Below are 13842 nucleotides of genomic sequence, written 5' to 3'. Positions count from 1 at the left end.
AGGCCACTCACTACTTAAAAAGTGATTGGAGAGTCAGCGAACTCTCCAGGCAAATGAGAGTCAAAAAAGAGGATTTTACAAAACTATCTTGCCCCTAAAATGTCATCAAATGTTTTATTTTGCCCAGCATCCCTTCCCTCGTTGTTTCTTTTGAAAATTAACAGCCCTCCCCGCCCCACCCCGCCCTTGACCAAGCGCATCCAAGTGTACTCACACAGGACGGGCATGATCCAGACTGATGATAAGTTTTTCCCTTTCACGGTCCAGGAGCGAGAGCATGATTTTAGAAATTCGATATACTTGAGTTTACTAGGGACACTGCATCTCCTGGGAGAATGGGTGCTGGGGTTCATGTAGCATCGAGGTGCTGGGGACGTTTTTGCCACGATTTGGAGAGGAACCCAAAGGAAGTCAACTCAGCAGCTGGGTTAGAGGCCATGTGGCTGTCCCTGCCAGATCCACACAGCCCAGGGCCCACAGATTACAGCCCACACATTGTCTTCATTGTTCCAAAGTTTGAGTGATGTCTCTGTGACTTGGACTGTAAAAACAATGGGGAAAGAAGCTTGGTGTTCTTTTTTATCCCTATTACTATTAAAAAAAAACCTCTAAATTTTATAATGTCTGTAAGTTCAAGGAAAAATATAGGTCCGTTGAGTTCAGTATTTACACTATGGAAGTTTATTTTGAAACCACACATTTAATGGCATGGATGGTCCCAAGAATCAAAACAAGGAGTCATAAAAGAAGTATTTGAAGGAATAGTTGGAGAATCAATACTTATGTGATATATTTACTAAAATAGTGAATATTCATTATCTCTGAATATTGTGCAACTTCCAAGAAAGTGTGCTTCTTATTTTAAAGTAGCCCAACTAGGTCGAGCAACATATAATCTTCAGTTATTCCCCTAACCAAAGAATTTAAAAAAAATTTTTTCTTAAGTTTTCTTTAGGGGAAAATTGGAAATTTCATGACCTGGTTATGTTTTAGAGTTGGAGTGGAAAATGCGAACTACAGGGGAAAGATTTATGATATTTAAAACTCGGACTGGACGCATTGTCACACACCTTCCAATCTCCCTGATTTTCCCCATCGCTAGGGGTGGGCGGAAATTTGGGCAGAAGGCAGGTATTCTGATGGAGCTCAGGCTTAAAAACAAAGGGAAGAAAAATGAGGCAAGCAGTCACTTCACTATTTTAGGGAATTAAAATGTATTTCATCTTTTCCATTGTCTCAGAAGCAGCCTGGATTGATGCTTTACATAAACTTTCTCCTTTCCCAATAATTCATGCCTCTCTGAGGACATGTCTCAAAGCTGGGCTAATATTGGTGTTACTGGGATGTGACTGACAGTGATTAGGTAACATGGAGAGTGAATGTTGAGGGTCAGGTCCTCTCTGGAACACTCCATGGTTTTTTTTCCTTCCCATTCCAGCCTAGTCTACCACGTGGGTTTATCTTGTCATGGAAAAGAATTAATTTTCCTTTCTTATCTTGGACTAAATCTATTTTCTGGAGGACTTAACCCACATCAGGTTGGTTAGCCCAACCTGAAATAAATTATTCCATCTGGTAAAGTTAATAGATACCAGATGAAAAGGAAAAAAGAGTTACTGCAGTTGGTGGAAAATTACCCTGCTTATTGGTATGAGAAGTAACGTGGTACATGATTGAGACACACACACACACACACACACACACACACACATGTCATTGACTTGTTACATCTGATCTTAACCAAAAGGCCAAGCTATGATTCACTGGCTCCTTGATCCCTTTAAATATGAGTATCATAATAACTATAGGACTACTTTAATATTTACCTGTCATTTCTGCTTACTGATAAATTCCCATTAAAAAGTGAGGATTTACAAATTAAATATGAAACAAATTTTCTGATTTGACATTTTCATATACATATGAGCTACATAAAGATCATAACTCTTCTATACCCATAATTTTAGAAGAGTCAGAAGGATGGAAATAAAAATATTTTGAAACTACTAAGGATAAAGGGAGTCAAACTAGGTAGACCAGTTCGTTTGAGCCAAAACTGTCACTCAAGCTATGAGACAGAGAGGCTCAACCTTCACACACACAGGCCTTTCTAAGAAACACAGAGGATCTCCAGGGATTCTCACTGTGGAAAGGACAGATAATCTTGCCACACACTTTCCACCCCAGGGCAGGCCTGTCAGCTTTGCAGATACAAATGAGAGCATTATGAATCGCAATCCACAATTCCGAACCAGATGGTCCATGCTGACCCTCTTCCAGTGTTGTCGGGCATAGTTACTGAAGCACTGTTGAGACCTGTGTTCAGTTATCCCCAAATATTATAGGGACAAGAAAGAATTTGCTTTGATTTTGAATTGTGGAGACAAGGAATGACGAAGTTTGCAGGTGTTTTCTGAAACATCACTTTTCCCACGTGAACCAACACACCAGGCGTGGGTACTTAAGTAGGCTTTACTTCCAGATAGAACTACTCAGCTTTCCCAACAACTTAATTTCATTGTGGAAGAAAGGAGATCTGCTGAAAACTCAGAAATGCTGACGATTTCACAATCTACGTCAAGAACGTCACATATTTTACGCTGAAGAACAGGTGACGTGGAACACGCCGGCAGTGTGAAACGGAACTTGTCTCTCTCTTAGGTGGACCATGTTTAACTCTCGGGCATCAGAGAGCATGATTACCTACAAAGCTATTTCCTTTATTTAACAAAAAATTGTTGACTGCCTATACGTGCTAAGCACTGCTCTAATCCTTGGGATATATCAGAGAACCAGAGAAAAATTTAGGCAATGTAAAACCTATATTATAGCAGGAAAGATGGAAAATAAGCCATAAAACATAGAAAGTGCTATTTAGAAAAGGAAAGAGAGAAAGTTGAGAGACCTGAATTGCTAAGGAGTGGTGGTTGGATATGGGAAGTGGTGTAGGCAGAGATTGGGAATATTGTAATATTATAAAGCTGGTCAGGGTGGCCTCTGAAGGGGATCAGAACATGCCTCTCCAAAATATGTCACTTTGGCACAGGAGTTATTTTGAGCTGAAGACAACTGGGAAGCAGCAGGTATAGGACAAACATTCTGCCCTCCTCCTTCTTCTTAAAAGCAGAACATAAATTCCCTGTGTGAAGCGGATATAAATTCTGCTTTTGCAGGTGTCCCTCTCTCCCATACCTGAAGGAGAACCACCATAATCACGGAGGACAGAGACCGGCACCAAGATGATTCTGCATAAACAGACTTTACTAAGTAACTCTTATCTACCCCACTTTTCCATATATTTACCCTGCAACAACTTACCACCCCTAAAGCCCAAAGCCCCCTTTTCTTTGTGTCACTTCCCCATAGTTTATCACTGTCTATTAACATGGTATATAAGCCCCCAGTCTAACTGCCTATTTGGGCTTTCACTTTTTTCTGAAAAGCCTTGTATACCTAAAAATATTAACATCAAAAAAATCTGTATATTTTTTCTCTTGTTAATGTAGCTTCAGTTCATCTAATTCTCAAGACCTCAGAGACCGAATCTAGGAAGGTAGAGGAAAAGTTTTCCTCCCCTACACTTCATCAAGGGTAGAATTTTTGAGCACCGAAATGAAGATCGTGAGGGACTTAGCTACAGAGAAATTAAGGGGAAGAGCATTCTAGCCTAGACAAAGCAGGTAGTGCAAATGCAAATGCTGTGAAGAGGCAGCATCAGGTCAGGTAGGAAAGGAGTGGGGGGTGGAGCAGAGAGCAGTTCACGGAGACCGCTGCAAGACTGCGGGCTTTCAGTCCAGGGGAGTGGGAGCCGTTGCAGGATTTTAGCATAGGAGAGACAATTATGTTGCTCATATTCCGAAAGGATCCTGGCTGCTGTGTAGAAACAGACCTTGGGAAGGCAAGAGTAGAAGCGGTGAGATGAAATATAAGCAACTTTGTTATAGCATGAAAGGTATCATCCCTGACTCAATGACTAAAACCTATGAGATTTTAGAAAGACTTGAGGATGGGGGCGCCTGGGTGGCTCAGTGGGTTAAAGCCTCTGCCTTCAGCTCAGGTCATGATCTCAGGGTCCTGGGATCGAGCCCTGCACTGCTCCCTGCTCACAGGGGAGCCTGCTTCCCCCTCTTCCTCTGCCCACCCCCACACTCATGTGCACAGGCTCCCTCTCTCTCTCTCCCTCCCTTCTCTCTTTCTCAAATAAATAAATTAAATAAATAATCTTTTTTTTAAATCCGAGGATACGTGTACATAAGGCATCCATAAATCTGAAACAGAGTATACACCTCACTTTAATATTCTCATATAATTTGGGGATATGACATATGCGTTATTTTACTTGTCCTCCAATTAGCCTAAAAAATCATCTCATTTGTCATTTGATTTATTTCCATGCATTTGGTAAATAATTATGCCATTTGTTGGTAGAATCGACTTAAAATCATACATTTTGCTGGCATTTTACTAGTTATGTTCTTTCTAATCTATGCGGGTAGGGATAGATTATACAGCTCAGGTATTGTAAATTTGCTATCTGGCATTTTATAACATGAATCCAAATTCCAGTCTTACTCTTTTTTCTTATTTTGCACTTGTGTTGTTCATGTACTTGTGTGTGTTTTAGCAGTAAGAGGGATTTGAAAGAAGCAGAAACTAGTGGGAACCTGAGTCAGCATCTAGGGGATGGGGGATGGGGGCAGGAACAAGGACCCCAGGGAACTCCGCGCAGCCACTCACACTGTCTGAAAACAAACAAAAACACAGAACTCTGGTAAGACAGCAACGGTTATCGAACTTCAGACTTCAAAGAAAAATTAGAGTGAAAGGGACCGAGGTCTCAGGTGACAGACCCGAAGTCCTTATATAATTCTTATCTTTACAAATATACAAATAATTCACTAAACTAGATATGCCCATTTAAAATGACACAGTTAATACCTCTTTGCCATCTCTTGATCTTTGGAATGTTTCAAAGCTCATTTCCTGTGCACCATCAATTTGTTTTTGCATTACTGCAAATTGCATGGCAGAAATACAGGAGAAATACAGGTAAGGCTGATGAGATAAACAGGGACCAGACCACGCAGGGTCTTGTCAACCGTTTTATTCGTTTCTGTATTTTAAATCTTGGAGGACTTAATCAATATTTACAACTGTATCTCCTTGTAAAAACGCAGATAATATTAAAAGCCATCTCATATGATGTCCTGGATTATATGCAGTGGGTAGCACAAAGCCAGACGCATTGATACCTTTCAATAAATGCACTCCTTCCTGATCTTAGTATTCAACATTTTTCAGAAATTTTGGGGCAGCCTTGGGTGGCTCAGTGGGTTAAGCCTCTGCCTTCGACTCAGGTCATGATCTTGGGGTCCTGGGATCGAGCCCCGCATCGGGCTCTCTGCTCAGCGGGGGGTCTCTTCTTCTGCTTCTCCTCCCCCGGCTGGTGCTCTTTTTCGCTCTCAAATAAATGAATAAAATCTTCAAAACAACTTTTTTCAGAAGTTCTCTAAACATTATTCTATAAGGAAATCCAGGGAATTAGAAAAAAATACTGAAGGCAGTAAGTGCCAGAGAGCTAGAGACGGCACTCAGACACCACCGTTAGAGTCGTGAGAAGGAGACTTTAGATGTAAACGCTTCCCAGCATCAACGCGAACCTGTGGTAGGCATCAGACCCTTAATTGTGATTTTGAACTAATTAGGCAGTAGTATCTAAAACTTGCTGCCGGTAGCAACAAACTCGAAAGCAGCAGCCCAGGACTGCAGACATGTGTGCACACTAGACCAACTTACTGATGTTATAAATAAACGTGCACATCGACACTGACACCTCAGTTCACAGGAAACCCTTGAGTGAGTGTCCTTCCCATTGTTGTGCTGATGTCCCTTTCATGTTAGACAATCTCATTAACATGGCAATTTCGCTGGTGCATTGTTCTGAAGGTCTGTTTACAATAATCATCTTTGCAGAGAGGGAACCCTGACCCAGGAATCGTGTTTACTTATTCATTGGATGTGTGAAATTTTATCCATCTATCATCTGCCTATCTACTTATGTATCCCTAAGCACTCTTGAATCAGTGGGTGATAAAAAGTAATCGTAGTTAAAATGCACAAAACCAGGAGCTATGACGTTGAAAAGGTTCAGAACATGCCACCCCAAAATGTGCCGCTCGGACATACTGATTATTGCGAGCCGACGGCATTCGAGAATCAGCACACGCAGGAGGGGCCCGCCGGTCTCCCCCTCTGTACCCAGAAGCAGGCCATCAGACTCCCCACAGGAAAGGCCCTCAGCGCACCAGGAGGAAACCACATTCTCATCACCAGAGACCGAGCGTAAACAGCACAATGGACTGCGAGCCGACCTCCTGAATAACCCTTCTCTTCCATTCTTGTCCTGCATCTACCGCAGAGTCACTGAGCCACAGTTCACTGCCCCAGCCCAGGCTCCTCTGTTTCATTATGTCCCCATAATTTATCACTTTTTGTTTGTAAAGCTGTGTAAGCTTTTCAGTCTCACAGCTCCTTTGGGCCTTCGGTTTCCCTGCAAGGACTCTTCTCATACATTTAAAAAGGTCACATAAAATGTATGCGCTTTTCTCCCGTTAACCTGCCTTATGTCAGATTCTTGCATCTGATTCACAGGCCCAGCTAAAGATCTACGAGGGTAGAAAGACGTTTTTTCTCCCCTACAGAGGGGTGCATGACTGAACAGAGACAGTCCTTCTGATGGCCCCAAACGCTATGTTACAGCAGTAGGTGCTTGTTACTGGGACCGTCATAAGCTCTGGCCTCAAGACTGAGATGAATTTGCGTGTGAATTAACGATGCTGCACAGGCTTTTACCCACCTTGCAGTGCAAGTGGGGTCGACCCCCCGACCCCTCAGGCCAAGTGGCAGAGGTGAAACTGTGTTCTAGGTACCATCTTTCCGGGAGAGCCTGGGGCTACTCTAGCAACGGTTGGACTGCCCTGCTGGAGAGACCACGCGGAGAGAGGTCTCGGGGGCGGGCTCAGCCAAGCCCAGTGTTTCTGCCGTCTCTGTCAACAAGCCTCAGAAGTGGGAGAGAAGCTCTCTCCATCTTCCAGACCAGTCTGCTGTCCGATGATGGCCACTAAGCGAAGCCCAACCGACAGCAAAGGGAACAGAGCCCCATACCCAGTGGAAGATGCCAGGCTGAGCCACTGAATTCTGGGTGGTTTGTCAGACAGCAACGGATAAACGGAACAGAGGGGAAAGTACATTTTAACAATCAAAAAGCGCTAACTGCGTCATACCAAGAGCAGGGAGTGGAATCTCCGATGCCCGGTCCCTCTGAGTGCCACGTGTGGCTCCTGCGACTCGAGGAATCCCACTGGGATCTGCTCAACTGTTTCCTCCTCTACACTTCTGATCTTTCCTCTCATGGTACCAGGCAAGATGCATGAAACAGAAAACAGCCACACAAACGAGACCTTGGCCATGTAACTGGTAACCGTTCTGAAGAAAGGAAAACTCAGCGACAAACCATCCCGTGTAACGTGGGACACCCTGGCTGTGGCTGTGGTAGTAGAGGACAGGGCGGAGGACAGAGGACTTGTTCCGAATTCAGAATTTATAAGACCTGATAGCGAGATAAGGGCTTCACCTTCCATCCCATGGTCAGGAAGGAGCCAGTGAAGGGTCTGGGGAGCAAAAACACTTGGATGGATTTTAAACTGAGAAATACGGGTACCCACGTGTCTGACAGATTTGAGAGCGGCCAGACGGGAAGCAGAGACACCCTCTAGACTTTTGATTTTTCAGTGTCATTTAGAATGGCAAAGAACAGGTATATCTGAAAAATATTTATGTGTTAAATCAATAAGAATTAGTGATGTGTACGGCACTAAAACTGAGATGAGAGAGAGCAGCAGGACTCCCCAGGGTGGGGTTTGGGTCCTTTGGCAGCAGGTCCAGAGAGTCCAAGAAACAGTCGGTCATGAATGGGAGAGACAGGAGAGATAAGGTCTGGGATAAGAGCGTCTATCTGCAGGATGCAGTTTTAGATGAAACAGACCTAAGATCATCCAATTCCAGCAGAAGAGCTATTTTAAAAATCTAAAAATCTCTAGGCTGAAAGGAAGTGATACCAGAAGGAATCTTCCCAAATCAGGAATGGAGGGAAAGCCAAAGAAATAGTAACTGTCTACCTAAAGTAGCAGAGTATTTTTCCAGTGCAAAAATCTTCAAACTATGCCTGACTTTTGGAAGAAAACATCCTGACTTGTTCTGGGGAGAGTTTTCTATGTAGAGTTCGCTGTGATTCATGTGGAAACCATCATCGCAAGAGGTTGCTGAGCAAGTCTGTGGGGTGGCAAGCCTTCTACGTTTTACCCGGTGGGTAAAATAGCATCACTTGAAGTGATGCTAGACATGTATTTCTCAATCCCTCGACTGACCACTTGAAGTAATAAAAAGAGATATTGCTAAAAAAAAAAATAGATACTCTAAAATGAACTATTAAAAACATTCAAGTGAGACAAAAACGAAGACGAGTGAGTTACTCTGCCCCGACTGCCGTCACACCGCAGGCTGGGGGCTCAAGCAAGAGATCTATTTCCTCACAGTTCCGGAGGCTGGACGCCCACGATCAAGGTACCAGCACATTCCATTTCTGCTGAGGGATGTCTTCCGGCCTTGTAGGGTCTCCTCCTCACTGTGCGTTCACACGACCTCTTCTCTGGGAGCACACGGAGAGACAAGAGAGCTCTGAGCTGTCTTTTCTCATGGAGCATTAATCCAACTGGACCAGGACCTCACCCTTACTACTTCATTTAACCTTAATTACTTCCATAAAGGCCCCATCTCTAAACACAGTCACATGGGGGATCAGGGCTTCAACATATGAATTTAGAAGTAAGGGTTGGCCCAGATATTCAGTCCATTGCATCAACGAAAAAGAATCTGAGAAGCAAAAAATAGAAGTGACAGAAAATAAATGATCAAATGGTACCGTGAAGCCCAACAAAACCGATTGTTAAATTTAACCGATTTACATTAAATTTCAATAATCTAAACATTAAACGGTAAACAGTAAAAGATAGAACAGCAAGCTGGATTTTTTTTTTTAATCCCCACTATGTGGCGTCTACAAGAAGCCCACTCTAAATAATGCTATAGAGAGGTTAAAAGGGAACAGGACAGAAAAAAATAAAAGAGATGAACCCATGCAGACACTAATCAAAAGAAAGCTACACTGACTACCTTAACATTAGGCAAAGTGAACTTCAAAAAAAAACCTGAAATTTAAAAGGGCTAAAGTAGGGCATTACCAAAGGACAGAAAGTTTAATTTACCAAGAAGACTTAACAACCCTTCCTGTGTATGCACTGAAAAACAAGAATTCAAAAACATTTGAAAAACTGATAGAACAGAAAGTATGTATAGACAGATTAACAATTACACTTGGAGATAGATACAGAAAAGCATTTGACAAAATCCAACAGTCTTTCGTGCTAAAAACACTCAACAAACTGGAAGGAGCCGGGATTTTCCAAACCTAACAGGCATCCACAGAAAACCCGCAGCTCACATCATACTTAATGGTGGATGATTAATGCTCTTCTCCTAAGATCAAGAACAAGACACCAGCCCCATGCCTTCCAACGCCGAGTTTCTCCATGGGCAGCTAGCCAGGGAAAAGAAACCAAGGCGTAAAGATCAGTGAGGAAGAAGTGAAATATCTCTATTTGTAAATTTCATGATTTGTATATAGAAAATCCTAAGGAATCTGCAAAAGAAAAAAAAACCACTATTGTAACTAACAAACAATTTCAGCAAGGTGAAGAACATTAAGACCAATATACAAAAATTAATTTTACTTTCATATGCTAGCAGTGAACAACTTAAAAACCTAATTTTAAAAGTCTTTTATTTACAGTAGTACTCAAGGGTGCCTGGGTGGCTCAGTTGGTTAAGTGACTGCCTTCGGCTCCGGTCATGATCCTGGAGTCCCGGGATCGAGTCCCGCATCAGGCTCCCAGCTCCATGGGGAGTCTGCTTCTCCCTCTGACTTTCTCCTCGCTCATGTTCTTTCTCACTGTCTCTCTCTCACATAAATAAATAAAATCTTTGCAATAGTACTCAAAATGATGAAATATTTATAATAAATCTAAGAAGGCAATTAAAAGACTTGTACACTGAGAACTACAAAATACTTTTGAAATTAAGGAACACCTATTCAATAGAAGGACATACCATGGTGATGGGTAGGTAGACTTAATATTGTTAAGATGACAAGTATCTCCAAATTGATCTACTGACTCAGGGCAAGCTCTATCAAAATTCCAGCTGGGCTTTAGACATAAATTTAATAAATGGATCCTAAATTTTACATGAGAATGCAGAGCATCCACAATAACCAAATCTTGAGAAAGAGAATACGTGGAGGATTCACACTCCCCAGTTTCAAAACTTACTATTCGACCATAGCAAGACAGAGAGTATGAGGCCGTCATAAGATGGCCTTAGAGCTCAATGTAACAGAATGAAGAATCTAGAAGCACACTTTACATTTATCACAAAGTGACTTTCTACAAGGCTGACAAGACAAGTCAACAGGCAAGGAAGAATCTTTTCAACAAACTGAGTGGGGAGAAAGTCCTCTGGTGAGCAAACAGATCAATGAACTGAGGTTCATCCATACAAAGACTACATCCAGCAGCAGAAACAGCGGACCACTGAGACCTCCATCAGCTCAGGTGGGTCTCACACACATTATGTGAAAGCAAACAAGTCAGACCCAAAATGCTGCAGACAGACTGATTCAATTTACAAGTCATTCTGGAAAACAAAAATGGCGGGGACAGATTGGCACAGGGCTCGACCACGCATGTCACCACGGGGAACTTTTCTGGGGATGGGGAGCTTTTTTACACCTTGGTTATAGGGATGATCACACAACTCTATACATTTGTCAAAAAGTACAAAATTGGGCACAGAAAGTTAATTTTGCAGTGTATACAAGTGCACTAAAAATACACCACCCAATCTATCCTTTACTTAAGGTAATTCAAGAAAAAAATTCTGACTTTCAATGTGATGTCATTCTTGACTTTCTGTTCAAATATTATTTGCCACAATTATCTTTTCTGTGATTTCTCAGCAAAAAAGGATCCATTCACTTTGAAAGATCCCTTCAAAAAATATATGTAAAAACAACTCATCCAAATCAATTCGTGTCTAGAAAAATCTGACCAATTTGTGTATTCCGTGTATTCTAAATTTTTTTTTCCATTTACATATTCAGGTTTCCATTTGGGGGAATCTGAGTCCATGAAAGTGCAGAATGACATCCCATTCTCGTTGAAAGTTTGAATAAGTAAACAAGCCATTGATTTCTAAGCACCTCCCAAGGAGGAAACTTTAAAGTCCCACTCTTAATGAGCTCTAGAATCAGCTCCGTATGCTTTAATGGGTTTCGTATTAATATTTCATTTCTGTAACAGCTGAAAATTATTGCCTTGTTGCCCAAATGCCTATAAAGTGCTTCCTGCCTTTACATGGGACCAAGCCCACGCAAGAGCTTCTACCTGGGAGTTCACGGGGTGGGGGGCGGGGAGGAAGGAGGTGGCGGGCACGGGCGGGGAGGAGTGTTACTCAAAAGTGTGAACACAGCCCATCTCTCAGACAAGCAGACTGTTCTCCTGGCTTGTAGAGCTGAGTGAGTCTGAGGAGTGACAGATGGATATTTTGTGGGCAGATCCCAAGTAGAGTTAAGGATAATGGTATTTGTCTGCTCCCTTGAATTCTTTGCTATCTTTCTCATGCCTCGCTTCAGTAAATTTCCTAAATTTATATTTGCCAGTCATCTTGTTTATCTGAATTTCAGGCGTATTTAGCCAACAGTTACAAATCCCCAAAGGCCACGGTTCATGAAGCATGACTCACCACACGCTTGCTTCCAGTTCAGCCGCAATTTCAAATTTTAATGGACTCTTATAATTATGGTCATTATTATTATTAAAGGTGTCTTTGGTAAAATCAGAAGAGTTTAGGATTTTAGAATTTTAGGAATAATCGTTTAAAAGAGGAAAAAAGAGAAAGCCATTGTGGGGTGTTTTTAACAAGAGTTCATCGGAACAGTTCCTGTTATTTCCCTGTTCCTGTTGAATCATATCCTGTGATTCAACTTCAGGCATAATAGCCCCGCATGGCCCTTGTTCCTCTCACAATGGCCATATATTGCTGATACAAAAGGGCCATAGTCTGAAATGATACAGATATTGGCATGTATAGTAAGTCAAGCAATGCATGTAAATAGGTTAAGAGTGTTTACTTTCAAGAGAAGGTTAATGTCTCCAAAACACAATTAGCAAGCATACAGCTGTGAACAGGGAGGAAGCCGGTCTTATGCACGATGGCACATGTTGATTCATAAATAGCATGTAAGGCTGAGCTAGCATGGGCTTCTGGCAGTAACAAACCTTTCTTCGCAAAGCTTATCTGTGGGGATGTGGTCAGTCTCTGGTATGTATTGACCAAACTATTTCCCGTGAGTTTTGCTGTGAATCACGAGGCAAAGGTTATTAAGTGGTAAAGAACTTGGAAATGTTGCTCTGTTATCATAGTGGAAATCGTCTTAAAAGACACAGAAACCAAAGGAAAGTGGTTTATATCATCACCTGTGACTGAAAGTGAGCTCCGCCTTAGCATGTAAAATGGAAGTGTGTAAAAACTTTTGAGACTATTTGGAAAATTGGATCACCAAGTGGATATTTCATGATATTAGGAAATATTATGTAAAGTTTTCGGTGTGATAATGGTATTGAGGTTATGTTTTGTAAAAAGAAATTGAACTCTAGGGGTAGGCATTGATGTCTGTTGCTATGATGTCTGGGATTTGCTTTGAAGGGGCAGGGGTTGGAAGGTTGGGGTACCAGGTGGTGGGTATTATTGAGGGCACGGATTGCATGGAGCACCGGGTGTGGTGCAAAAATAATGAATACTGTTATGCTGAAAATAAATAAAAAATAAATTTTAAAAAATATATTAAAAAAAATAATCCAGGACATGGGGGAGTGAAAGGAGGGGCTTCTGAAGAGGCAAAGTTGGCCTTGGGTTGATGTGGTTGGCGAGGGTTTCATGGATCCAAGAGGCATGTGATAGTTCTGAAGCCCGCTCAGCCCCGAAGGGTCCATGATACCAGGGGATCTCCTTCCTCTATTTATGTGTTTTTGCGATTTTCTACAATAACAAGTTAAATAAATCAATGTGTTTTTAGAAAGGAATCCTAGTACTTCCCTAATGAATATTCTGTTGTTTGTTTGTTTGTTTTTAACTTATGCAGGGATTGACAAAACAGACCCAATGCGAGACCTAGATGGCCAGGCTCTTGTTATTTATTGTCAAAGGGAATTCTTGTGGTCTTTTTGTTGTTATTGTTTCCGTTCTTTTGCTGGGGAGGGGAGAATATTTATTTAATAACTTTGAAGTTTATTTGTCTCAAATGTTTGCCAGTTGTTGGTCCATCCTATGTTTTCTCCTCCTTTTTTGTGATATCTGCCGTCCTTTTTTTTTTTTTCCTCTTTTTTCTTACCCTTTTTTAGTCTCATGTTCTATCCAATACTTTCAATGGCTCTCTACCAGAGAGTCAACCCACAGATCTGACCTTTCACCACTGGATGCCGAAACTGTCCTCCACGACTCTGTACTCATTGGGGAAGTTTCCAAAATAGACCTGGCTCTCGGTGAGGTTATGTCAGAGGGACATAAAGAAGCAGGAAACTGCAGAATTGCAAGAAGGGAAACATGACATTCTCCCCACCCCTACTTAGACTCTCAGAAAAAAATCCACAGAACTCTCAAGGCCCCTAC

General features: G+C 41.9%; 1 long non-coding RNA gene across 1 annotated transcript; it reads right to left on the bottom strand.

Moving 5' to 3' along the window:
* Positions 1-227: 227 nt before the first annotated feature.
* LOC116592531 lies at positions 228-12092 on the bottom strand. Its single transcript, XR_004286507.1, has 3 exons — positions 11917-12092; positions 8532-8931; positions 228-541 (listed from the first exon to the last, which is right to left on the bottom strand). It is a non-coding gene; the product is annotated as an uncharacterized LOC116592531 (long non-coding RNA).
* Positions 12093-13842: the final 1750 nt, after the last annotated feature.

The sequence above is a fragment of the Mustela erminea genome, chromosome 6, assembly GCF_009829155.1.
Source record: "Mustela erminea isolate mMusErm1 chromosome 6, mMusErm1.Pri, whole genome shotgun sequence".
Lineage (NCBI taxonomy): Eukaryota > Metazoa > Chordata > Mammalia > Carnivora > Mustelidae > Mustela > Mustela erminea.
The sequence above is the reverse complement of the archived record's forward strand: the minus strand, read 5'-3'. Positions and strand labels throughout refer to the sequence as shown.